The sequence below is a fragment of the Aedes aegypti genome, chromosome 2 (genome assembly GCF_002204515.2).
Source record: "Aedes aegypti strain LVP_AGWG chromosome 2, AaegL5.0 Primary Assembly, whole genome shotgun sequence".
NCBI classification, from domain to species: Eukaryota; Metazoa; Arthropoda; class Insecta; order Diptera; family Culicidae; genus Aedes; species Aedes aegypti.
The window spans coordinates 309,156,780-309,181,581 of NC_035108.1; the positions used below are offsets into that span (position 1 = coordinate 309,156,780).

Here is a 24,802-nt window from a genome sequence, read left to right on the forward strand (position 1 = left end):
GACCAAACAAAATAAATTATTTTCGACACAGTTCTTAGCAATGAAATATATATATTTCAAAAATGAAATACTTCCTCTAACTGACTCCTCAGTACAACGTTGATAAGTGCCAAACTGTAGCTCGATTAACATGTGAATTGTCAAACATTTTTCCTGATCACGTTCCACTTTTGCACATGCTGTCGAATGTGAAAATTATCAATGATTAAGCATATTTACAGAACACGTGGGGTGCTGCCGCTCTGAAAAATGGCAAGTCATAATGGGCTACATTAACCGCGTGATAGATTCAGGGAAGAGCGTGGCCAAAGGCCACTGTCCAAACAAATTTTAAAATTTGTGTTATCTGTTTCTATTCAAGGAGCTATCTATACATCAACTCAATATATCAAAATATAAATCAATTATTGACAGTAGTCCTCCATCGAGTGTCTTGATATTTTACGTATAAGCCGAACGGCACGCAATTTAACGTCCTCTCGACGTCATCGCCACAGAGGGCTATTAAAAACCTAGCGGAAAAACGGAAACTCAACGTGATGGCGGCAGGAAAAGCCATTCTTCAATAGGGTTCAGATCGCTGACTGTTGGTGGCGGCGGAAGGATTTGTGCCTAGCCGAAATGGGTGTTATTTTTTCCATCGTCCACCTGATGCGTTTCCCATCGGCTCGGGCGTCCGTTCGGAAATGGGTTTATGATTCGATTAAGTGGTTTGAAGGTTTTTATTTTTGATAGCTCTATTTTGTACTCTGATTGTGGGCGTTGCTTTACCATGTAAGGTAGATGGACTGGTGCTTTGAATTGGTTTTGGTGGTGGTTTTTGTAAACCAACCGTTGTGGTTTTTGTAAAATCTGACGGCTTTAGCTTATTTTCAGTTTAGAGCTATTCTGCCAAGAAAATGGTATACAATGTCTTTTAATTAAATTTGCAGTTAGAATTTAGCTCAGACAAATCTCGTTTTAAGTTGAAGACCAGCTTTATTCCCAGCATGCATAATTGTCTATTACGGGACCAAAAATAAATAGGATTATTTTGAAAGTGTGTCACCTCCGACAAATCCGCTAAACTTCAGCATAGTCAAACAATGCTCATGAAACAGCGTAGCTAAACAAAAAGGAAAAGTTTTTTTCCGCAATAACCACATTGCTGAGAGTTTTCTCCTGCACATTTATTGGTTAACATAAACATGTTAAACTGTAGTCACAGGTTTGATAGTAAACGAGTTGAATGTGACACACTTAAGGACTGTTCATTTAAGAAAGTGGACACCTAAATACCCAAGTAACAATGAAAGCTGAACAGCAAGAGTAAAAAATGGCTTCTGCCCATCTACTGAAAGCATACCATGCCTCCATTGTTTTTGCCAGACCTAGCATCGGCTCACTATGCTTCAGCTACTTTGGAGATGCTCAAGAAGGAATAAGTCAAATTTGTAGAAAAATGATCGAATCCATCAAATTGCTCAGAACTACGCCTCATTGAAACATATTGGGCAATAATCAAACGGCATCTTAAGAAGGATGGAAGAGAAGCAAGCTCCATCGATATTTTCAAGAAAATGTGGTCAGCAGTTCAAAAAGCATAACATTTGATATTCAGCGGATATTGATCTACCCAATCTATCCGGAGAGTTGAATATTACTAATGGGAAGGTAGTATCATGGACAACCACACGTAACTGCTCCCTTTCGTTCGACCGGATTTATTCAGAAATGAGTCTGTCATTGGGGACCCCCCCCTACGAAAGTGTGACAGTACGTGTAAAAGTACCGTAAACGCGGTATCTTTGATAGTTTGAAAGAAAATCTGAATGTTTCTGCATTCTGATTTGAAAATAACAGAATTTATTGAAAAATTCGCCTTCAAATGTATTTTCACCATTAAGTATGTATGAAATGGTATGGAAAATATTTCTGAAAATATATCGATTGATATTCACGTTTCGACATTGGATTCAACATAAATCACAAATATAGTTCGAACAATACCGAATGATTTACTTATAGAATATAGGGCGTTGCATACTTTTAGTCGTTTAACACTGTATGGAAATTTCTGACTTCGATTATAAAAATGGCTTCCATTCGTTTAAAATAATTGTCGCTACGAGGTTAGAGCCCGTATTCATGCTCTACTCTAACTGAGTTGTTAGGTAGGTAATGAACTCTTTAAATTTTCATCAAATAATGATCGTATATTGTTTGTAAGAATTCCAAAAATGCTAAAATCCCAATTCAAATATAAAGCTTTAAATGTTATCGCTTCCTACGAAAAGAGTTCTCACAAGAATATTCATTCATTCATTCATTCATTTTGCTTAACTGATTAGCAGAAATTATGTTATTTCGTTTAGTACCTGTATTGTGAGTCTCTACAACCAATGTTACCCGCATTATCAAATTTACCCAATTTTACGGCATTGGAAAAAGCGTGACATAGAAAGTAATGACATAATACTTCAACATCCACTATATTCTCAGAAACTAATTACAACAACGAAAAACTATACGTTTAAAAAGTGCAGTTTTATAAAATCTGATGGCGCAAGAGTGTTATATGTGGCCCTCATTAGAGGTTATCGTCTACCCTGCCAATGAAATCCAATATTTATCTAAATTGCATTATGAAATACATCATCATTTGTTTCATAACCGTATCAAGAAAGATAGATTGAATTTAAAATCTCATGTTGGAACTAACGGTGCTCTAGTTTTCTAACGCACTAGTATCGTATGCAAGTGCACCGATACAGATAGACTGAGCTAAATTATCTACCATAATGCATATGAAACATTATTCTTTTTCTCTCATAGTGTACAACTCTCGCGTTCAGCACCATAAGGGCATAAATGCAATGATCGATTTTCTCGTACGCTAATAACATGGCCAGGTGAACGTTTTCGACTGTTTTTAGTGTTTTAGTTAAAAAGTTCTAATTTTTATTTATTGTTTACATCTTTATTAATCAGATTTAAACCCTGGGTTAGTTCATTTCGGGACCAAGTGGACTATCTTGGGAACGAGATTCGATGCCAGGTCCTCGGCGTGAGAACCATGTTTTCTAACAACTATACTAGGTCCGTCCTATTTAGTAAAAAGGTGATCATCCACAAATTATGTCACGCTCTAGAAAGCGTTACTGCTCACACAAAAATTATTATTTTTTTTTCAAATACGAAGAGGGGTCAAAAATGTTCAATTTTAGCGTAACGTAATCAATGTTCGCAGCCAAAATTCTTATCGCTCTTCTTTTAGTTATGAATTATTTCATTATTTTTAAAGTATAAACTATCGTTCTTACCGTAAAATGGGGTGAAGTTGATCATTTTTGAATGATTCTGTTCAATGGGATCTAAGGAGATGCATGTATTATTTAAACCATTACACAGCGTTACAAAAATGACATTTTTGCGTGTCTCAAGGATCAAATTATGTGTCTCTAGTAGATTTGGGGTTGCTGAATCTGGTGCAATTCTCAGAAATGTTCCAACACGTCACAATTTTTAGCTACAGGTCGCCAAAGTTGTATAAAACACTGGTTTTATTAATGTTTACATGAAATTTAAAGTACAATTTATCATACTTTTTTGTAATCTAATCCACCAAACATGCAAAATAGAACTTGAACTTTCATTTCAGACATAATTTGATTGAAATTGCGCGATTAAATTTCGATTCAACATGCTTGCAGTCTCCATACAAAATTCTTCGTTTCTTCTATATGGCAAAATACAACAATTCTCTAAACCTTCAAAAAATAGCTTTTCCGTATCGAAAGTAATACAAACTTTGATGATAAGTATTGTTATACACATAAAGTTTGAGTTCTGTGGCAAATTAAGCCAATATATTACCTTACAAGCTGGCAAACTTGCATGCAAGTTGGCTGAAATAGTCATTTTTTGCATTTTCAACAGTCAATATCTCAAAAACTAGACGTGCTATGATATTTCTGAAAACGGCAATGGATTCAGCAACCCTTAATTAAGTGAATAGCGGTATTTTGGTACTGGAGACAAAAACGTGTTCCGCAGTGTTACCGTCAAACGGGGTAACTTGCAACAATTTTCAACTTCAAAACTATATGGATGAAAAATGGGAGGATTGTAAAAAATACCACGATGTTTTAATTTTATCAGTATTTGGTTTTCTGGGATCAGGAGAGACGAAAAATATGCATTTTTAATGCTACCCCTTTTGTGGGGTAACATGCAACACATGGTGCTACCTGAAGTTAAACATTATTTATTTTTAATTAAAAACTTAACCTTTATCGTGTTATTATGATCATTTGATACTTTTCTGCAGTGAAAGCATGACAATAAGCAGAAACACGCTACTCTACTTTCAGAAAATTAATTATTATGGATTGAATTAAGAGTATTATTGGTCAATTCGATTGAAAACTCCATTGGCATTACATAGACGAGGAAAATCATGCATATCATAAGTCTTGACAATTATTGGAATGTCATTGAAACGTTGTAATGCAACTACAGTCGACCCTCCATAACTCAATATTCAAGGGACCATCGACTTATAGAATTATCGAGTTATAGACTGTACCGAATCAAAAAATCACAAAATCGAAGGAACAAATTTCTGTATTTCTAATACATAAATGATCACCTCTGTAAGAAAGTAATATTATTTTGTTAATTGTACTTTACAAACTATTGTTTGAAAACTTTTTTCGAAATCCTCAAAAAATCACATTATTTTGACTAACAATATTTGTTTTATTTTCATGTTTTTTCAACTTTTATTACAACTTGCAAGTATTTTTTCATCTCCAAACAAGAATTAAACCACGTTTCCCCAAATAAGAAAGATTTTAAAATAGATATCGAGTTATGGAGAGAAATTTCCCTCTCACGTGACATCGACTAGTGGAGATATCGAGTTATACAAATACAATAGCATTTTAGTTTATACTACACATTACCTATTTGTTTATGCATATTTATATCGAAGTGACGTATTATATATTAATATGTTTGTCTTCAAATGGTCTCTGTTAGTATTTTGACATAAATTTCATCATATTTCATGCAGAAAGTTCCCAATGACAGATATACAAGTTAATTATTATATAAATTCTAAATATTTTCTTTATTTTCATGAAAAAAATAAAACTAAATCTAATAATAATGCGATTCATGTAAATTTTCTAATATTTAGTACCAAAATTTGGGTTGAATTGATTGAGTTACAAAAGTTTTAATGTTACTGAAAAAATATATGTTCAATTTTGCCTTTTTATGCGTTTTCGATGACAAACGGCCAGAAATATAAACAAAAATAGGATCAAATATGCTGTAGCAAGTTATCCAACAAGGGTAGTCAAAAACGTTTTGGATTTTTTATAGTGTTTAAGCATCAAATTTTCAAAACTTTTATATTTATTTTTATTATCAATTTGTACACTGCTACGTACTGTAACTGATAGCAAATGCCTCGAATGGCATAATTTTACTGTTTATGTGGTACGAGGAACGTTTTTCAACATTAATTTTATACATTCCAACGTGTGATATGATTTTCATCTCCAGCAAACCAACTAAAAAAGAAACATTACTCAAACTCTCGTCAAAACCTTCTGTTGTATACCTAAGGTCAATAAATGGTGAAATGAATAATAATAATCCAACTAAATGCTGAAAGAAACGACAATTCGGTTACATGTCGAAATGTTGTAAGAATCACACCTGTTGCAAGAGGGGGACGGACCTGGTGTAGTGGTTAGAATACTCGCCTCTCACGCCGAGGACCTGGGATCGAATCCCATCCCCGACATAGTCACTTATGACGTAAAACGTTATAGTGACGACTTCCTTCGGAAGGGAAGTAAAGCCGTTGGTCCCGAGATGAACTAGCCCAGGGCTAAAAATCTCGTTAATAAAGTCAAACCAACCAACCAACCTGTTGCAAGATACCCCGTTTGACGGTACTAGTTGGATGTTTATTGAAATATGCAAAGCAGTGGTTACCAATCTTTTTAAAGCTGCGATCCCCTTTTATGTTTTAAAAACACATCGTGGACCCCTAAACATGGACGATCTTATAATCAATGTTAATGGAAATCTGCTGAAGATTTCAGAGCGATTTTACAGATATACTGGAAAAACTTAAAAATGACATGTAATCTATCCGAGAATTATGCCAAGATTGCTTAGAACTAAAAACTCAGACAGGAGTCTACCAAATACCTTTTAGCTTAGTTTAACAAAAAAACATGCAGAACAGTTCCTGTGGCCGGAGTTGTTCCGCTGGGTCTCTGAGTCAGGTCAGGTACAAAAGGTTCTGTGCTTTTAAGCCCCTGTAGGCAATCAAATTTCAAGTGACATGTAGTTTCCGGGATCGCCTATAATGTGGCCACTATATCGAAGAATTTGAAGAAAAATGCATCAGTGTGAACCTTTTGAGAAACGATTGAATTGGATAACTATATTGCCTATATATGATTGATTCTACATAAAACATTTTTGGGTACCCCGGGACACCTCAAACTTACTATTAAGTGGCTAATCTGTATGTTCAGTGACTAGCTTATTGGAACGTATTTTGTGAATCATTATCCTACAACATTCAACATAGATTTCTTCTCCTTTTCTGATACTATGAAATAAATATATTTTTCCTAACAATTCTAAGATATTTTTCCTGGTAAGGTTTTCATTACCAGATATCAGTTTGACAGCTTAAAAATTCTCGTAAATTTTTCTTGGTCAAAAACTATTCGCAGAGATTTCAAATATTTTCCATGTTTAATTCGTGTGTTTCGAGTTTTTTTCGAGTAATACATTGGTATATTTAGAGAAGTTAGTAAACTATTTTTCATGCGGTATGTACTAAATGATTTATTTGGAGTTTTGGAAGCTTTTGAAATTGTAATCGTTTTTGTTACCATGTGTTACAAATTGGTAGTACTTTTTAAATTCGTGCAATTTTTATATGTATATACTGTCACGTTTCTAGTGTTTAGTGGTGTTGGATTTGTACAGGGTTAGTAGATAAAAAGTTAGTAAATGCTATCAATGTTAGTTGATTGTTAAAATGTATACAATATGATTGTTAGTAGAGTAGTAGAATTGTTAATTGCAAATCATAAAAATGTAAAAATAGCTGTGGGTACAAGTACACAACATAAACGATAAGTAGGCCAGCAGGCGTATTACACGCAACAGGTGGTAACAACCCCCAATCAACTATTGAGGAAGTTGGGGAAGGGAGAAAAACTATACAAGAGAGTCAAGCCAACTTAAAGAATCGCCATTGCTTCACTCTGTAAAAGGTGTTCGTGTGCTCAAGGAAAATTTTGAAAGTGTTCTCAAGTTTTAAGAAAAGAGAGTGGTATCCGTACAAATTGGGAGAGAAAGTGTATTTCCAGCAGCACACGTTTCGGCCTAGTAGACGCTAAGCCTAACCCGGCCTCTGGCCTTTTTCAGTGATAACCTTTCTTTGCCTAAGCTTGACATTTTCGCATTCGTATATCGTGTGGCAGGTACGATGATACTCTATGCCCAGGGAAGTCAAGGAAATTTCCATTACGAAAAAATCCTGGACCGACCGGGAATCGAACCCAGATAACTTCAGCATGACTTTGTTTTGTAGCCACGGACTCTAACCACTCGGTTAAGGAAGGCCCCCACTGATTGATGAGTTATTTGTGTATTATTTCCTAATGTGTAAATTGCATACTTGCTATAATCTCCTAATTCATCTCGTAGCATCATACAATATCTGATTTATTAGGAATAATCGAGAATACGATAATTCGAGGATGTTTCCGGGGACACTGCTGCAGTGCTGTCGGGATGCAATAATGCTCATCTTCTAAATCCCTTGCCAAGACATCAATTTCATATAGCTTATTTCCTATTAAGCCTATTTTTTCGCTTTCTGATCTGGGAAATAGGCTATATGACAACCACAGGGATTAAGTCAAAATCTGGAAACATAGCTCAATCTTGAGCGATTCCACATACCCGAAGATTGGCAGCTTTTCGGATCAGCCGATCATGAGGCTTCTTGTAGTGCCTAACGGGATTGTATCTTGACTGTACCGATGCTGCGATTATCACGAAGAGCTCTTACTAGCTCGAGAGTTTAAATGGAATGAGCCGAATCAGTCGAAAGTAGTATGTTTTACACAATTTGAATAGCAGACGATGTCCCTCCCTTTCTTATTCTTCGCCTTCTTCTGATCGACCAATCTGGTGCATCAGGTATATAAAGTTGATGTCTTGATTAGGGATTTACATACCTTTGAAAATTAATGGACGCGTTTGGATGGCCAATAAAACAAGAATGTTTTGCCTTCTAGCAAATTTTTAATATTTCTGATCAATGTGCGTAAAAGTTATGGAAATCGGAATTCGAAACCCAATACAAGCGTTAATATGAATGCTCATCTTTTCTATATAGTATGACATTTGCATTGGATTTCTTTATTGAAGCTAACATTTAGAAAAATTTCAGATCAATAGATGCTTATTACATCTGGTCAAGAAAAAATTTAGTGAACAGTATTTAAAATCTATTGTAATACATTTCTCAAATTCCGTACTTGAGAATTTAAAAAGTGTTCCCCCATTATATGATAAATCAACGGGGCTGTTAGAAATGCCAAACAATGCTGAGTACTATGATGTTATTACGGTCCGACGGCGCTGCAGCGGCGTCCACGAGTAAATTCTCAAATTTCATGTGGGATAAATTATGTGAACCAAATCAAGTTTTGTACAATACCGCTAGATTTAGATCATGATAGATAAATTAGGAAATATTATTCAATAAACCCTTTAAACAATGTTTGTTGGCCCTGAAAAGGGCTGTTTGAGCTTGTATGCTGTCACAGATAAATAGAACTACGGGATGTTATCAGTTGATTGCCATGGTTAAATAGGGAAAACTCAACGAAAGTGTATATGTGAATAAGTTCTCTGTTTATACGACAAACCAGCTGAATATTTCATAGGTGCACAACAGCAACAAGATAGCGGATCACAGGGATTGAGCGATTTCACAAGCCAGACACTCGATAAGCAGCTCCTCGGATCAGCAGCTCTGGTATTGGTGCCTAGCGGGCTTGTTTCTTGACTGCACTACCGATGCTGAGTTTATCACGAGTCGAAATCTGGAAGCGTGGGTCGGTCAACCTAGAAATCTTGAGCGATTTCACAAACCAGTTGCTGGATTGGCAGCTTGAAGATTAACAGCTCAGCAGAGGTTTCTAGCAGCGAGGTACTTCGGAGAAGCTCTTACCAGCTCGAAAGCGGAAATGGAATGAAACTGAAACCGACGAAGGAAGAATGTATTATAACTTTAGAATAGCAGATGATGCTCCTCCCTTTTGTGCTCTTCGCTTTCTGATCGACCAATCTGGGAAATGGGTATGTGCCAATAATGTGTTGGGCTTGAATTAATTGAAAATTGTGAACATTGCTGATGCGTGAGAAATTGGTCGAACATGATGGAATTTTTTTTTTATCTTTATCAACGAGATTTTTTGCCCTGGGCTAGTTCATCTCGGGACCAATGGTTTACTTCCCTTCCGAAGGAAGTCGTCATTGAATTTTTTTAAGTGACTCTCTCGGGAATGGGATTCGATCCCAGGTCCTCGGCGTGAGAGGCATGTGTTCTAACCACTACACCAGGTCCGTCCCCTAACATAATGGAAGGGTTAACATTAACCAAATATTAATTGAGTTATTGATAATCAAGAGTTTTCTCTATTATGGAGGTAAATTTCAGATTCATGGGTGCCAAAATTATTACAATTGTTCAATGAGAATGTCTTTTCAAAAGCATTCTAAATTTGTCGCAATTTTGTTACATGTAATAATTTTCCTAATCAAAGTGTTCCCATAAAATATGGAACTTCAAAGACACTGTTGGAAATGCCACTCTATTTTACAATCGTTGTGAAATGTTGAGCACTCACCCCGACGGCACTGCAGCAGCGTCCGCGAATACAGTCTCAAATTGTTGAGTCATAAATTATTCATGACAAATGAAATTTTGAATAAAGGTATGAAATTGATTTAGGAATATAAGAAGTCATAAATAAGTCGGAAATATTTCTCTTTTAACTCTTTTCCACTAATTTGATGGCCCTGAAAAGGGCCGATGGCTTTGTTAGCTTCGATGCTCTTACAGATAAATAACACCGCGGGATGTTATCAATTGATTGCCATGGTCAAACGGGGAATCCTCAACTCATATGTATAAATTTGAGCAAGTCTTTCGCTATCGAAGTCTGTGCCTGAGAAGCACGCCCGGTCAGAGCAAGCCGACCTGTTGCCTGCTGAGATGCGATCCAAGCGGAGAGTGGAAAGCAAATGACGTCATTTTTTCTCTAGCACCCCTATTCATAGATTTGCTTGAAATCAACGCTCTCTTTTAAAACAGTTATTAAACTATTTGGACAGGTATGTGGGATTCAGTAAGTAAACGACATGACCCTTTGATGTCTTGTCTTTCAATTGAGGTGCCATTCAAGGAATTTCGTTAAACCAGCAAAAAGTTATAAGAGTTAAAAATATTTCATGCCAACGTAAGGCTCTAGGTTTTGAAACTCCAATTTCACTCCTGTATAGAGAAGAAAGACGTAGTCCTACGTCAAAATGTAACATTAAAAGCTATTTGATCTGATCTATTCCTGCTATCAAGTGTAGCTAGTAATGTTATTTTCACATCCTTCCATTTGGTATTGATTTGAATGCCTTAAACATGTGAAACATTTATCAACACATGAGCATTATTGAAAATCTGAGTAGAATTCGAACGCGTCAAGTAAGTGAAAGCGCCTCTGTTGTCGTCACATAAAGCCAAAAACCGTTTTACTTACCGTAAAATGGGTTGAAGTCGATCAGTTTTGATCGATTTTGTTCTATAATCGCCAGTAGGATGCATGTATAATAATCCACATATTTCTAAAACCTGTACTGGTTGGATGTTTATCGAATTATACAAACAATTTTTTTACGATATGTTATCATAATATCAAAAACGTTATTTAGAAATCAAAAAAATGGAATTTTTGATTCCGTGGTGAAGTTAATCAGCTAGTGCGACAGGTGTCCTAAATAAAGAGACATGCTATTTACTAAATTCGGGGTCTCTGATCCCGAATCAAGTCTCAAAAATCTTACAACTTGTTGATAAATCCGGCAATTTTAAAACTGAATGTTGTGAATTACAGAATACATCACATTAAACGCCTAAAGGTATGCAATTTTTTTTTTGGAATTAGCAAAGCACTCACAAAAAGAACATTTTTTTTCTCTTAAAATGAATTTTTATCCTCAATGCAAATTCAAAAGTGGGTTCACATAACATATCTAGAATGTATGAAACAGTTTATTTAAATGGTGTTTTTTATATAGCCTTGGCAATAGTCGAATATTTGGAGTAGAACCCTTCAACAGTTCATCGAACATTTCCATAAAAATCTGTTATTTTTTCATAGTATAACTATCTTGAACGGTGAACCGAATTCAGAAACATCAAAAGCAGCTATCAAGTAATGCGAATTTGTGATAATTGAAAACGGATAATAGCTTTCTTGACAGTTTATACATGTGGGTACGGGATTGATCAACTTCTCCCCACTGATCAACTACACCCTGAGTTACGGTACTTGATTTCTTACAAACGCTTTACACATTTTTTTATTTATGTGGAGGTCATGACAGTTCAACAGATTTATAAATAGTATTTTAAGCCTCATTAACACATCACACCACAATCCAATAAAATAATTTTCCAGACCAGCTCCGAATGTGCGCCAGAGAAGGTTTTTGATTTACAAGAATAATATTTAATTCTTGATCATATCTGTTTTCAATTCCATTCCATTCCTTTACCACAAAGAAATGAACTTGAATCGCGATAACTTTTTTGGTTTTCTGATATTTTTGCGCCATTTTTACAAGTTTTTGGAAAACTTTTGTTTTTAGAATCTGTATTATTTCTAATCATTGGTCATCTGAATAGAACATCATAATATCTTTCAAACCAGGCGATCAATTATCTAAATCAGCGCATTCTGTAAATACAAGCGTTTTATTGATAACGCGTTATTTCACGCGTAAAATGCATCTATCCTGCTCTTCAAATATTTTCCAACGTTCAGTAATGAATATGTTTATATTTCATTACTACGATGGGGCAAAATTGACAGATGTTCGGTTTGGGCGTGACTAGGTCTTCGTTTAGACTAAAAGGTTGTTGTAATCCTGCAGAAGCTGGGATTAGTAGCCGTGCGGATAGTGTCACCAGGCATTTAGTCGCATCGTGCTAGGGAGTGTGGGTTCGATTCCCGCCGCAGGCCGGTAAACTTCTCGTGAGTAATGCTTTTCGACTGTGCCACTGGGCTTTGCGTGCTAGTCCGTTGTCTAGTGTGGTGCTTCCTTCAAAGGGCATAAATGCCCACTGGAACCATAAACGTGTCAGTGTCTTAAAAAAAACATCTGTGGAATGTGGCCTATGATGATGATGTATCTTGGAAGCAAAATCAAGCTGTCAAAAAACTTGCACCACGTTTTAGCTCAGTGTACCAGCGAACAATAAACTAGTGTAACAAGATCCACCAATGCACCTCGGTGCACCTACGCTATGGAATTTTCGTAGAACAGCTCCCGACATTGCGTTCATAGCCGGGAAATCGCCGGTAACATATGTGCTTAAGTGTGTTGGTATGTGCAGTGTAAAGCGCCTAAGGTTTATTTTTAGTAAACACGAGTGGGTGGAGGGTACGTGCATGAACGTCATGTCTTGTTGAACGGTTTTCGAGGAGCGGAAGCTGAAACAATGGGTATGCTTTTAAAATAGACGATGCTTCTTGGGGGATAGGATGTTGGTGCGTGTCTGAAGAGATAGCATCGGTGGATCACGATCACGGCTGGGATTTATGAAATAATCAGTTCCGTAAGCAGAAGGACTTAAGTTCTATGCAAGCAATTTGTCCGCAAGTGGATGAATTTTAATTCTTCGCGCATGTTAGTTGTTGAGAGGGAAAAATTCAAATGAGAATAAATAGTTTCCACTTTATCCACTTATTAACAGAAAATCTTTTACCAATATGGACTAGCTGTTGTAATATCAGGACAAAACCCTGCAGAGGATTCAAAATGAAATTGTGAAAATGATTCTGAAGCTCTCTTCCTGTATAGTGCTAATGAGTAACCTAAAATATCCAATGTGGAAACATTGGAACAAATTTCGAATGAAATAATTAATAATTTTAGATATAAACCGTTGCAATCTTCTATTTCCAAGATCAATGCGTTGTAGGTTATAATAGGTTACACACACACAGGCAGAAAAGCTTGTGTCATCCGCAAACAAAGATTTTCGACATCCCTGAGGTAACTCGGGCAAGTCAGCACCGTGATTGAATTTGAAACGTTTCCATGAGCAAAATCTTATAAATAATTTAGATCAAGATTTATGTTATCCCAATTCCAAAAAGCAAATTCCTGAAAATCGTGGAGCACCCCAATGAGTTAGTCCCTTGAGAGCGAGCGTATTTCAGCGCGAGATACACTATGAGCATGGAAAACGTTATCATCATTTGTTCAACTTTCTCGGACCCATTTCCTCCCCATACACTTTTGTTTCCAGCTTTCAGTTTTTATGAACGCATTCAACAATTTGCAATCAAGTTTTATAATGCATTAGGATATATATCGAGGTCATAGTTTCGGTGTGAGGACAAATAAACACAATATGTTTTATTTTCCACGGTTGTCTTTTCTTCTTGCAACTGAATGCGATACATTTCATTTCTTGGAGGAAATGTGCTATGTACACTTTCTGAAAACTCTTCAGTAACTGTCCCCGAGCAGCAGAGCAATTTTCTTGTTGCGTTCAAGGTCCTCCTACTTACATCCTTTCAAATGTAAAACCTCGGCGGGGTAGTGACGGTTGAGTTCAGATGATTCCAAGGATCGTAAGGCATTTAAGCGTATTTATTTGCTCGAGTTCACTTAAAGAAGAACGGATTATTTCCCAAAAAATAATTCAACCGAGTGAGTTAAACCTGCAGACAAGCGAAACAAAAAAAGCAAAAGAATATTCTGCTGGTTGCTGTATGTTTTGCAGCAATCCTTGAAATACGAGGTTGATGGCTGCGATGTTAAATATGCATGAATATTTGTTGCGTCTGCAATTTGAAAGGTTCATTATGTTTTGGAAGTTTAATATTTTCATTTTCATATATTATCAGTTCGAAGGTTGTTTCTTCAAATACGGTAAAGATTTCTCTGGACAGAACATTTGATATTTTTCTCAACAGGATAATGGATTCCTTGGGCGCCTTCATGCTTTGCTTTGGAATCGAGGGATTTTTCGGTAAAATAACCAGAAACTAGGTAGTATGGTGTACTTTGTACAAAGCATATTAAAGCAAAGTAGAATATTTTTGAGATTCTTGCAAAATCAATTCTGTCTCAGATTCTTGCAGAATCTGTCTCAGATTCTTGCAGAATTTGTCTCAGATTCTTGCATAATCTATCTCAGATTCTTGCGGAATATGTCTCAGATTCTTGTAGAATCAGTCTCAGATTCTTGCAGAATCTGTCTCAAATTCTTGAATAATTTGTCTCAGATTCTTGCAGAATCTGTCCCAGATTCTTGCAGAATCTGTCCCTGGTTCTTGCAGAATCTTTTTCAGATTCTTGCAGAATATAGTATATATAAAGTGGAAAACCCAGAAGACAGGAAAGCCCTTGATGGTTTATTTCACATATCGATGGAGGTCCGCCCTCATATTCTCGTTTTGTTGAAGCATGTGCATCAGAATTTCTACAAGACGGATTTCACGCCAACTCGACAAAGGGATTGGCAGCACCTGAAGGGGTGAATGAAACTTTCTGGATGTCAAAAGTATGTGAAACTAAGATACTTTACATACTTTGTTGTTTTTTTTTTTCAAATTTGGAAAGGGTCAAAGTTTTTTTTTTACTTTTTTATAAACCCGTATAACTCGAAAACGGTAAGACCTACAAAAAAGTGTTGTATGGGGGACTGTCGTGAAATTTCCTGAAGTTTAAGAAAAAATATTGAAACAATAAAAAAACATTTTCTACACTGAAAAAAAAATGATTCAAAACTTTAAAGTCGATTTAATAAAACGGCCATTAAGATTTTGTTCGTTCTTCGGCAAAAAGTTTCGCAATTAAATTTACTAAAAGTCGTCCATACATTGCAAATTGGGCATATTTAACGGAAAAAAAATTTCTAACAACGAATTTTTCAAGCCCAAAACTGAAATATTTTCAAAGATTTTGTTTTAAACCGTCAAATATGATCCTGTTTTCAAGTGATAATTGAGTTTGAATCAGAAAATAGATTGTATTTTTTATTGAGAACAGTTAAAAACGGAATTATACAGTGATTATGTTTTTTTAAATGAAGGCAATCAATGGACTTCGCCTCTGCCTCTGAGAAAATCAACTCCGTCTAACAATCAAACAATAGAGGAAAGCGACAAAGAAGATGTAGTTTTTCAGCAATGGCTCATCACCGATCGCTGCAACTTAAAAACTATAATAAAGCCTGTAGAAGTATTTGTTACGTATTTCGTGGAGAAAGTTGATAAGCTCATAACTCATGATTTTATTTGCAAAGAACAGTCTTCTTTTCTACGAAACAAAAAAAACTCCTTAAAACAAAGTAAAATACTGGTAATTAGCGACTTTTCTGAAAATTATAGTTTAATCATACAAAACGCTGCTCAAGGATATCACTAGAATAATTCCCAAGCAACGATACACCCATTCGAGATTTACCATAAAAAAGATAATAAATTGGAAAACGTTAGTTTTATTATAATATCAGAAGTGTTGACCCATGCCACAGTAGCAGTTTAGCTATTTGTTTCAAAATTGATAAATTTTGTTGAACAAAAAAAAAAAAATTCTCAAAAGTTATTTTTATGTCAGATGGAGCTGCAGGTCATTATAAAAAAAAAAAAAATGCCAGCTTACGTAATTTCAAGAAAATACATGGATTGGAAGCAGAGTGGCACTTTTTTTGCCACATCCCATGGCAAAGACCCCTGTGACGCTATTGGTGGCACTCTCAAGCGAATGGCCAAATGAGCATGTCTTGCAAAAGACTATGGAAACACAATCGCAACTCCGCGAGAACTATTCGACTGGGCAGTGAAACAAAGTGATACAAGTATCACCAAATTAAATTTCTGTTATATATCTAATGAACAATATGATAAAATGTCAGAGGAATTGATGGAATTGATTGATAAGGTTAAAACTGTCCCTGGTACCCAAAAATATCATTGTTTTATGCCTATTAGTGATACACAAATTGCAGCCAATCGGTATACCAATTCAGAGGATGAACCAAAAATATTCAGTTTATTCAGTAAAGCCCAAAAAATAATGTAAATATTATATGTGCAGATACTACGTTTTAGGATATATAGCAATAATAAAAATAATTATGCATGATAAAAACACACCACGACTTTTTTTCATAAGCATAATATAGACCCTTTCCAGACACCTGTTAAGATTGGCTTTGACCAAATAGGAATTGAAACATTATTGTGATATCTTTCCAACCATACAAAACCCATCGCATTGTTAGACGGAGTTGATTTTCTCAAAAGCGGTTTGGTGCGAGATCAATTGTATTTAATTTAAAAAAAAAAACTGTATGATTTCGTTTTATTTCTTTTCCAATAAAACAAATATAATCTATTTTGTGATTCAAACTCATTTATCGCTTGAAAATATGATCATACTAGACTATTTAAAGCGGAATAAGAATGAAATAAAACATTCATTTTGGACTTAAAAAATTCGATGTTAGAAAAACTTTTTTCTCTAAAATATGCCCAAATTGTATGGACGACTTTTAGTAAATTTAATGACGAAACGTTTTGCTTAAGGATGATCAAAATCTAAGATGGCCGTTTATTTTTCAAATCGACTTTAAAGTTTTGAATCTTTTTTTTCAGTATAGAAAATGTTTATTTTATTTTGTAAATATTTTTTCTATAACTTCAAGAATTTTTACGACAGCCTCCATAAAACACTTTTTTGTAGGTCTTACTGTTTTCGAGTTATACGGGTTTATAAAAAAAAGTTAAAAAACTTTTACTCTTCCCAAATGTTAGTCTAGATCGATTTTGAAAAAAAAAAACAAAATATGCAAAGAATCTAAGTTTCACATACTTTTGACATCCTGAATTTTTCATTGAATTCTGAAGGGGTGCGGCCAATCGCGTATCGAGTTGGCGTGAAATCCATCATAAATAAGAACGTTGGCTAGGGGCCTTCCTTAGCCGAGTGGTTAGAGTCGGCGGCTACTAAGCAAAGCCATGCTGAAGGTGTCTGAGCTCGATTCCCGGTCGGTCCAGGATCTTTTCGTAATGGAAATTGCATTGACTTCCCTGGGCATAAAGTATAATGTCCCAGTAAGAACGTAATGCCATGAAGAAGAAAAAGAACGTCGGTTATATAATTTTTATGAAAATTTGGAGTACCATTATTTTAAACAACACCAAATAAGGACCCAACCAATACAAACAACTTTGAAGAGGACAGTTTTCGTTTAGAGTTTCTCTTTAATAAATCTGATTGCTGTACCACTGTGCAATACATGTCGGATTTGAAACAAAAAAGCTTGAGAAATTTATGTCTGCATAACGATTTATATTCTAAGTTGCTCTTGCAGTGGATTTTTTTTCAAAAATTGAGTCAAATGATGTGACAAATCGAAAATTTGAAAATTAGGCTAATATTTAAAAAAATACCATTGACTTAACCTTGACGTATGTTATCACATGATTTCACCATCATCACCATCTTTTCGATGAATTAAACATAACGCAATTCAGAGTAATATAGTGAGTTATTGAGCTCGTTCAAAGTATTTCTTGGCATTCTAAATATTAAAAAAATAATTCTCGAAAAGAGTTTGAATGAATAATTAAAAAAAAAAAATAGTTTTGAAAATCTGACGATTTTTAAATCTACAATTCCAAAAAGCAGACGCTGGGAACGTAAAGGTTAATTTAAAGATTGGTAGAACGCTCTTGCAGACCGAGAGATGGTACTTTTATTCCTGGAAAAGGATTACAAAACAACCTTAGAAATGTTTTCTTAGCACTCATAAATCCTCTGCACGAGCTTCTACCGAAAGATGAGAATCTTATTGCAAGTTTGCCGTTCGCTGCCCTGCTGGTAACGCTTTGAAGATATCGAACAAATGCTCACCTGTTTTTAAATAGATTTCCTGCAGAACATCTGCCTTGCTTTAGCTAGTATTCGAATTTATTATCACTCGGTCTTCGTAGGCTTGTAACTTGTAACTACGCGAACATTTTGAACAGCAGCTGAAAACATTTTTCTCACATGCACTGCGAACCACACATCGACGGTTGCTGTAGGACAATACGATAATTTGTTGAACGTGCTAATTCACCCATCCACTGCGTATGTACTAAGTGGGACTACACGAAGCCATCTGTTGATTTACATGCCAAGTACATATGTTATTATCAGGTCAATGTACAGCGACACTTAATTCTAATTACACAATCTGGATAACACTCCAATCCACCGCACCGGGAGAATCCGTTCGAACCGCGTATGACCGATACCGAGCATAAAATCGATAACCCAACACCACATGGACGCAACAGTTCCGTTTAGCATCCGTCGGGTGGCTGTCCGTCGTCAACCAATGTGGCGTTGTGTCTTCACTGATCCAATCTACTGATTAAATATTAATGTTCTATCCTGGATTCACAGACAACACAGACGGATGGCAGCGACAACGGTTGACGGAATTTTCCCAAGCTCCCTAGAGTGTCGTCTGCCACGAGATACCGTTCCTAGTGAACTGAATTGTTGGAATTCCTAACATTACACTTGTTGCCTCCATATGGGCTCCCTGGGTAACTCCCGCATTCGGTAACCCAGTTCATCGTTTCGGTGGGCGCATGCTCCCAACGAGAAGCCGTTGTCGAGCGCGGACTTCCGATGAGTTACCTTATGTCTAGCTTCCGGAGGTAGTAAACATCACCTGTAGAGGGGCACTGTGCCATCTGGCCTACGTTTACCTTAGGAAAAATGGGTGTGGAGACGTCGAGCTGCACGCGTGTTTGGTTGGGAAAATAATTCGTACCAGCGAGCAGCAGGAACCCAAAGGCAGACTAAAGTCTTCTCAGTCGAGGCTACTGGCTATCGTTTAACAAGCTTTAAAATTATGAAATATTTACTGAGCGTGCTGAATATGTTTCAAACTAGCTAATTTATGTATTACATAATGGCCAACACATTTATATAGTAAATGAACAGCGTGTTTGGGTAATCATGAACAAAGCATACATAACTGCATAAGGGTAAGGATTTTAAGAATTCGGGAGCTTCAACAATATATTTAACCCAAGACCGGTCGGATTGTGCTTTGATTACCCGCACCTTTTCTAAATTATGCTTGTCATGAACTGCACAAGCATGCTAGTGCTGGTTATGGCTTGAGGCGCGATTTCTTTAAGGTCGGGTTTGAGTTAAGTATACTGAAAAATTTCAAATTTTACAGCTGTATTTTCGGGAGATTTTTCTATCTAATCGGAAAAATAAATCAATTTGTAAAATCTTGTCTTGTTTTTAGTTCCCATTCAATTAATAAGCAAATTAATGACTACAGACCCATACTCATTTAAATCCTTTCGATATTTTAGATAGGCATAATAAAATTAATAACACAAGGTGTATTTAATTGTTCAGTATAATTTGAACTTCAATAATTGTTACATTAGTATTTTTTTCATTTTCATCTGCTACAACTCCTAAACTCGCCGAGAACCTGGTGGTCCTAGTTCGTAAACCCATGGACTGTACATGAGCAATTCTCACTGTATTGTTCAAGTGGTGTACAGAGTGCACAAACATTACCCTTGGCCTCAGATCTTCATCTCCGGTGTTTCCACCTTCCGGTATTTCTTCGGGGAGGGGCCAGTGAATATAGCACTTAGCACATGTAGCAAAAGAAGCCTGCTTATCCTATTCGACTGAAACAATGTTACAAGGGACCAGCCTCGGCAGCCAACTCGTGGCCATCGCGCCATTGGCGCTACAATTCTAACATAATGTGAGTGACAGTCGTGGTTACAGCATTCCGGCACTCGGCATCCCCACACATTCTCTCTATTGTATTGTCGGGGGACGTGTCCCCGCTTGTAGCGAGCATGCGTTCTCTCACAACAATGAAACGGGGCAATCGAACACGACATGCTCCGCTGTTTCCTCCACACCAGCACAATTGGGGCACGGAGGAGATTCTGAGTGCCCGATCCTATGCAGGTACTGCCTATAGCAACCATGTCCTGACAGAAACTGCGTCAGGTGGAAGTTCACTTTCCCATGGTTTCTTTTATACCAATCTGAAACATTTGGTATTAGCCGATGGGTCCATCTACCATTAGTGGTGTTATCTCATTTCTGCTGCCATCCTCTGAATGTTGCCTCTTTACACGCGTTGCGGACTTCTCTGGTTGAAGCACTAAGCATCTTCCTTGATGATGAGCCCATTTGGCGTCATCCCGGCTATTATTCACTCTACCTCTTTAGAAACCGTTCGATATGCACTTGCTACTCTCAAGCACATGATTCTGTATGTGCTTTACAACCACTTTAGGTTTCTGCCCGTTCTAAGCCCTTTTGAGATGCCCTTTTACAGGCATATTCAACTTGGCTATCAAAGCTGAGCTTGTTCTCGATATTTACCCCAAGATGTCTAAGGGTTCGCTTGGACTATATGGTGCAATCACCTACCGAGGTAAGCGCCCGTTGCTCGTGCTTGCGGTTGTTGACCACCACCTCTTCAGTCTTGTGATGGACCAGTCCTTGTTTCCTAGATTTCATCCATTCCTCTACTTGGCCCACGATTGAACCTTGAGGTACTCCCACGCTAATTCGAACGCTGTTTTGCACCTTTTTTGTGCGTAGGCTATCGCTTCCTAGCTTGCGCTGTTGAAAGCATTCTTCACATTCAGAGTGACAACCGCGCAGTAACGGATGCCACTCTTTTTATGCTAGATTCCCACCTCAGCTGTCTGAACGACTGACTGGATAGCGTCCAGAGAAGATTTACCTTTCCTGACATCAAACTGGTTGTTGAACAGGCACCGCACCTTCCGTATACGGCACTTACCTGTTGAGGATCAACCTGTCCAATAACTTGCCGTCGTATCTAGTTTACAGATAACTGGTGGTTTCCCCGCCTTTAGTAGTAGCACCAATTTCTGTCGCTTCCATAAAGGGTGTCCACGATGAAATTGCCACACTATGAAATTGCTCTAACTTTTTAACCGTTGGGTAGAATTTAATGAAAATTTGGGTGGATTTAGTTCATAGTGCATTATTTAAAGTCCTGTGATCAAAACTCGCGGAAATGGAGTCAAAAGAACAGCTCGTGCGTGTTAAAATCTTGCGCATTCATCACGAGAACAAGGATCTCTCGCATCGTTCCATCGCTAAAACGTTGGGAATCGCGAATTCCACGGTGTCGCGAGTGATTAATCGGTTCGAAGAACGATTGACCACCAATCAGAAGCCCAGAAGTGAAGGAAAAAGTATTCCGTACAACACAAAAAATCACAATTGCGTAGTTGGGGCCTTCAACCGAAACCCGAACGTCTCCGTTCGGGATGTGGCTAAGAACCTGCACCTAAGCCAAAGTTTTGTCCAGAAGGCCAAAACTAAGGCTGGGCTTCGAACGTTCAAGGTACAAAAGGCCCCTAATCGTGACGAGAAGCAGAACAAGTCCGCCAAAACCCGTGCCAGGAAGTTGTACCTCAACATGCTGACAAAAGTTGAATGTTGCATCATGGACGACGAAAAATATGTGAAGGCCGACTTCAAACAAATCTCCAGCGACCTATTTTTCACGGCCCAGGATAAGTTCAGCGTTCCGGAACATGTCCGCACTCAGAAGATGTCCAAATTTGCGAAGAAATTCCTGGTTTGGCAAGCCATCTGCACGTGCGGGAAGCGGAGTGCACCTTTCGTGACCCAGGACACGATGAACGGACAGGTGTACATGAAAGAGTGCCACCAGAAGCGGCTACTTCCTCTCCTGAAGGCCCACAACGTCCCAACAATCTTCTGGCCAGATTTAGCCTCATGCCACTACTCCAAGGACGTGCTGAAGTGGTAAAGGTCAATTTCGTGCCGAAAATGTTCAACCCTCCCAACACTCCGAAGCTCCGCCCCATCGAGAAGTACTGGGCGATTATGAAGCAGCACCTTCTTAAACGACCTAAGGTAGTGAAGACAATCGAGGAACTGAAGAAAGTATAGGTTTACATGCAAAAAATGGTTGTTCACAGGTTGTGCAGAATCTTATGGCCGGGGTTAAGGCCAAGGTGCGGGCATTTGCGTATGGACTGTAAATAAAATACGAATAAAATGGTAAAATGAAGCTTAATAGTTATTTTTCAATCCCTGAAATTTGATGGCAATCGGGTGAAAACTCGAATTTTGCGAATCAATTTTGTGTGTGGCAATTTCATTTCATCGTGGTGTCCACGATTACATCCGTGAAGATTTCTTGATCTATGCAGCGTTACATCGTGGTTCTGAACTTGTACGGATCCGCATTCACTGCCGCTTTTAAGGCAACATTCGGGATACCATCGATCGCAGCAACTCGGGCAACTTCTCTTGGGTCACTATGGTACCTTTGGTCTTAGCCACTACAACGATGTACTATATTAAAGAGGTGATATATTCCGAAAACTGACAGCTACTTGACGACGTCATTCCTATCCACCTTGAACAAATTTGCGAAAAAATGATCTAGTGGTCCGGATAGTATATGGTACGATAGGAGTGACGTCCCATGTTTACAATGAAACTTGATAGTTACATCAGTAAAGAGCCTGCCTTGTTAATTTTTATGCCGTGACCACTACCACTCTGTAGGTGTCACCCCACGGACTCGAGTTGGCAGTCTGGCATAGACTATCAAAGCATGCCCGTTTTTGACTCCTTATTTCCTTTTTAAGAGCTAACTTTGCCTCTCTGAATGCTCAACTACGTTCTTTTCTTTGTGCTTCTGTGCGTGTGCGTTGCAATCTTCGTTTATCCTGAAAGCAGATCGTTCGAAGATTTGCAATTGATTCGCATTACCCGTACACCGGCGGCCTGTTCTCTCCGGGAGGAACTTTTCTCAGCATGGAAGCATCAAACGTTCGTGATATCACAGAAACTAGCTCTTCACTGTTCAGGTCCAGAGTATTCCGTTCGTGCCTCAGAGCTTCAGTGAATACGTCGTCGTTGAAGCGCGCTGTTTTCCAACCTCGGACTTGGATCTAGTTACATCGTACTGCCCTCCGCCTGCTATTATACTATAGCGAATCGATTGATGATCGCTATGAGTATAACCGTCATCATCGCGATAGTTCATGGTACCTTAAAGGTTGGGACTACAGAACGTCACGACGATGATCGATTTTGCATCATTTCTGCAGAAGGTACTCCCTGTACCCATATTTGCCGGTTCTACATTTAATGCGGAGAAGGATTCCAACAATAGTTGTCCTCTTTGGTTGGTGCAGTGGCTACTCCACGCCACTGCCCATGCATTAAAGTCACCTACTATTAAAGTCATACTAAAGTTACTATCACTACTGGCTGTCGATTAGCCAGTTTGGCTATCATCCTGTCGACTATGTGGGAAAATTCCTCGACCGACCACCTTGGGGATGCGTAACGACTGCAATAACTGCTAGCTATTGAGACCTGTCCGCCACCCAGGTCCCGTGGTCGGCTGGTATGCGGTATGGGTCCGATAGTAAAACCACATCAGTCTTAGTTTCCGAGACTGACTACCAAAGTAGCTGCAGGGCTGAATCACAGTGGTTTAAATTTAACTGTGTTACTTCCTTTTTGCCTGCTTTGATACTCCGCTAGTGCCCGGACATTTGGGCCCACCCGTTAAGTGTCCGTTGTCTGCTCTGTCGACATATACAACGATTTGCTTACAATCGTTTGCCCTATGGCCTTCGGTGCCATTTTCTGCACATCTTACTTCTGTCGGGACCATTGCAATTCCACGACTTATGGCCCTTTCCGAAACACCTGAAGCAAACATCAGGAGGCTGTTGTATGCTCAGCCAGCAAACCGACCAGCCTACCTTGAGTATGCCCAAGTTCTTCGCTTTGTTGGCCTCTGCGACCGGCAGCCTGATCGCCACCACCCGCCGAGACCTCCGCTGCATCGGTAATCTCATCCAGATTTTTACACTGGAGAGTCGCTTCTGAAGTCATGGACCTTACTTCAACCTCGTCGCCAAGTACTTCTTGTGCCGGCACCCTTTTGCTTGGCGTCCTTAAGACTAGGATCATTTCATCAATCCTAGTCCGCCTTATGCTCCGCACATCTGCGCCGACAATCACCCATATTCTTGTTTACGTTCGAATGCCCTTTCGATCGAAAACCGTTTCGCATTCTCGTTTTCGACAGCAAAATCAAGTGGGCTTTGGATTCGAACCCTATCGATCGAAAGTTTGATCCGCCGGAAACAAGAATGAGGGTGAATAACTTCTCCGTGCTTCACATCGCCTTCTAAAGACTGATCTGAGCCATGTTAACCGTAGCTACTACCCGAACTAGGCACAATTACGCTTTTTATCAATCACAGCACGAGAACGATATAATTGGATCGGTATCTATTAGAAGTCGTCAAGGTCTAAAGAGCACATAATACACTGTAGAAGACGAGTGATGTCACTATTATGACAACTAAGCTTAACT

At 38.0% G+C, this 24,802-nt stretch overlaps 1 protein-coding gene across 11 annotated transcripts in view; it reads right to left on the reverse strand.

Annotated features, from left to right (window-relative positions):
- Positions 1–24,802, reverse strand: part of LOC5568830 (synaptotagmin-1) — a 138,157-nt gene that overhangs the window by 44,370 nt on the left and 68,985 nt on the right. Inside the window, exons 1-2 of one of the 11 annotated variants that reach the window (XM_021845662.1) lie at positions 18,573–18,869; positions 18,253–18,502 (exon numbers count right to left, since the gene is read on the reverse strand). The exons of 9 other annotated variants lie outside the window; for them this stretch is intronic. The gene's annotated coding sequence lies outside the window, so the exon portion shown is untranslated. Of the gene's footprint in view, positions 1–18,252; positions 18,870–24,802 lie in introns of those variants that run through there. One more of the 11 variants, XM_001658146.2, reaches the window with a different exon arrangement.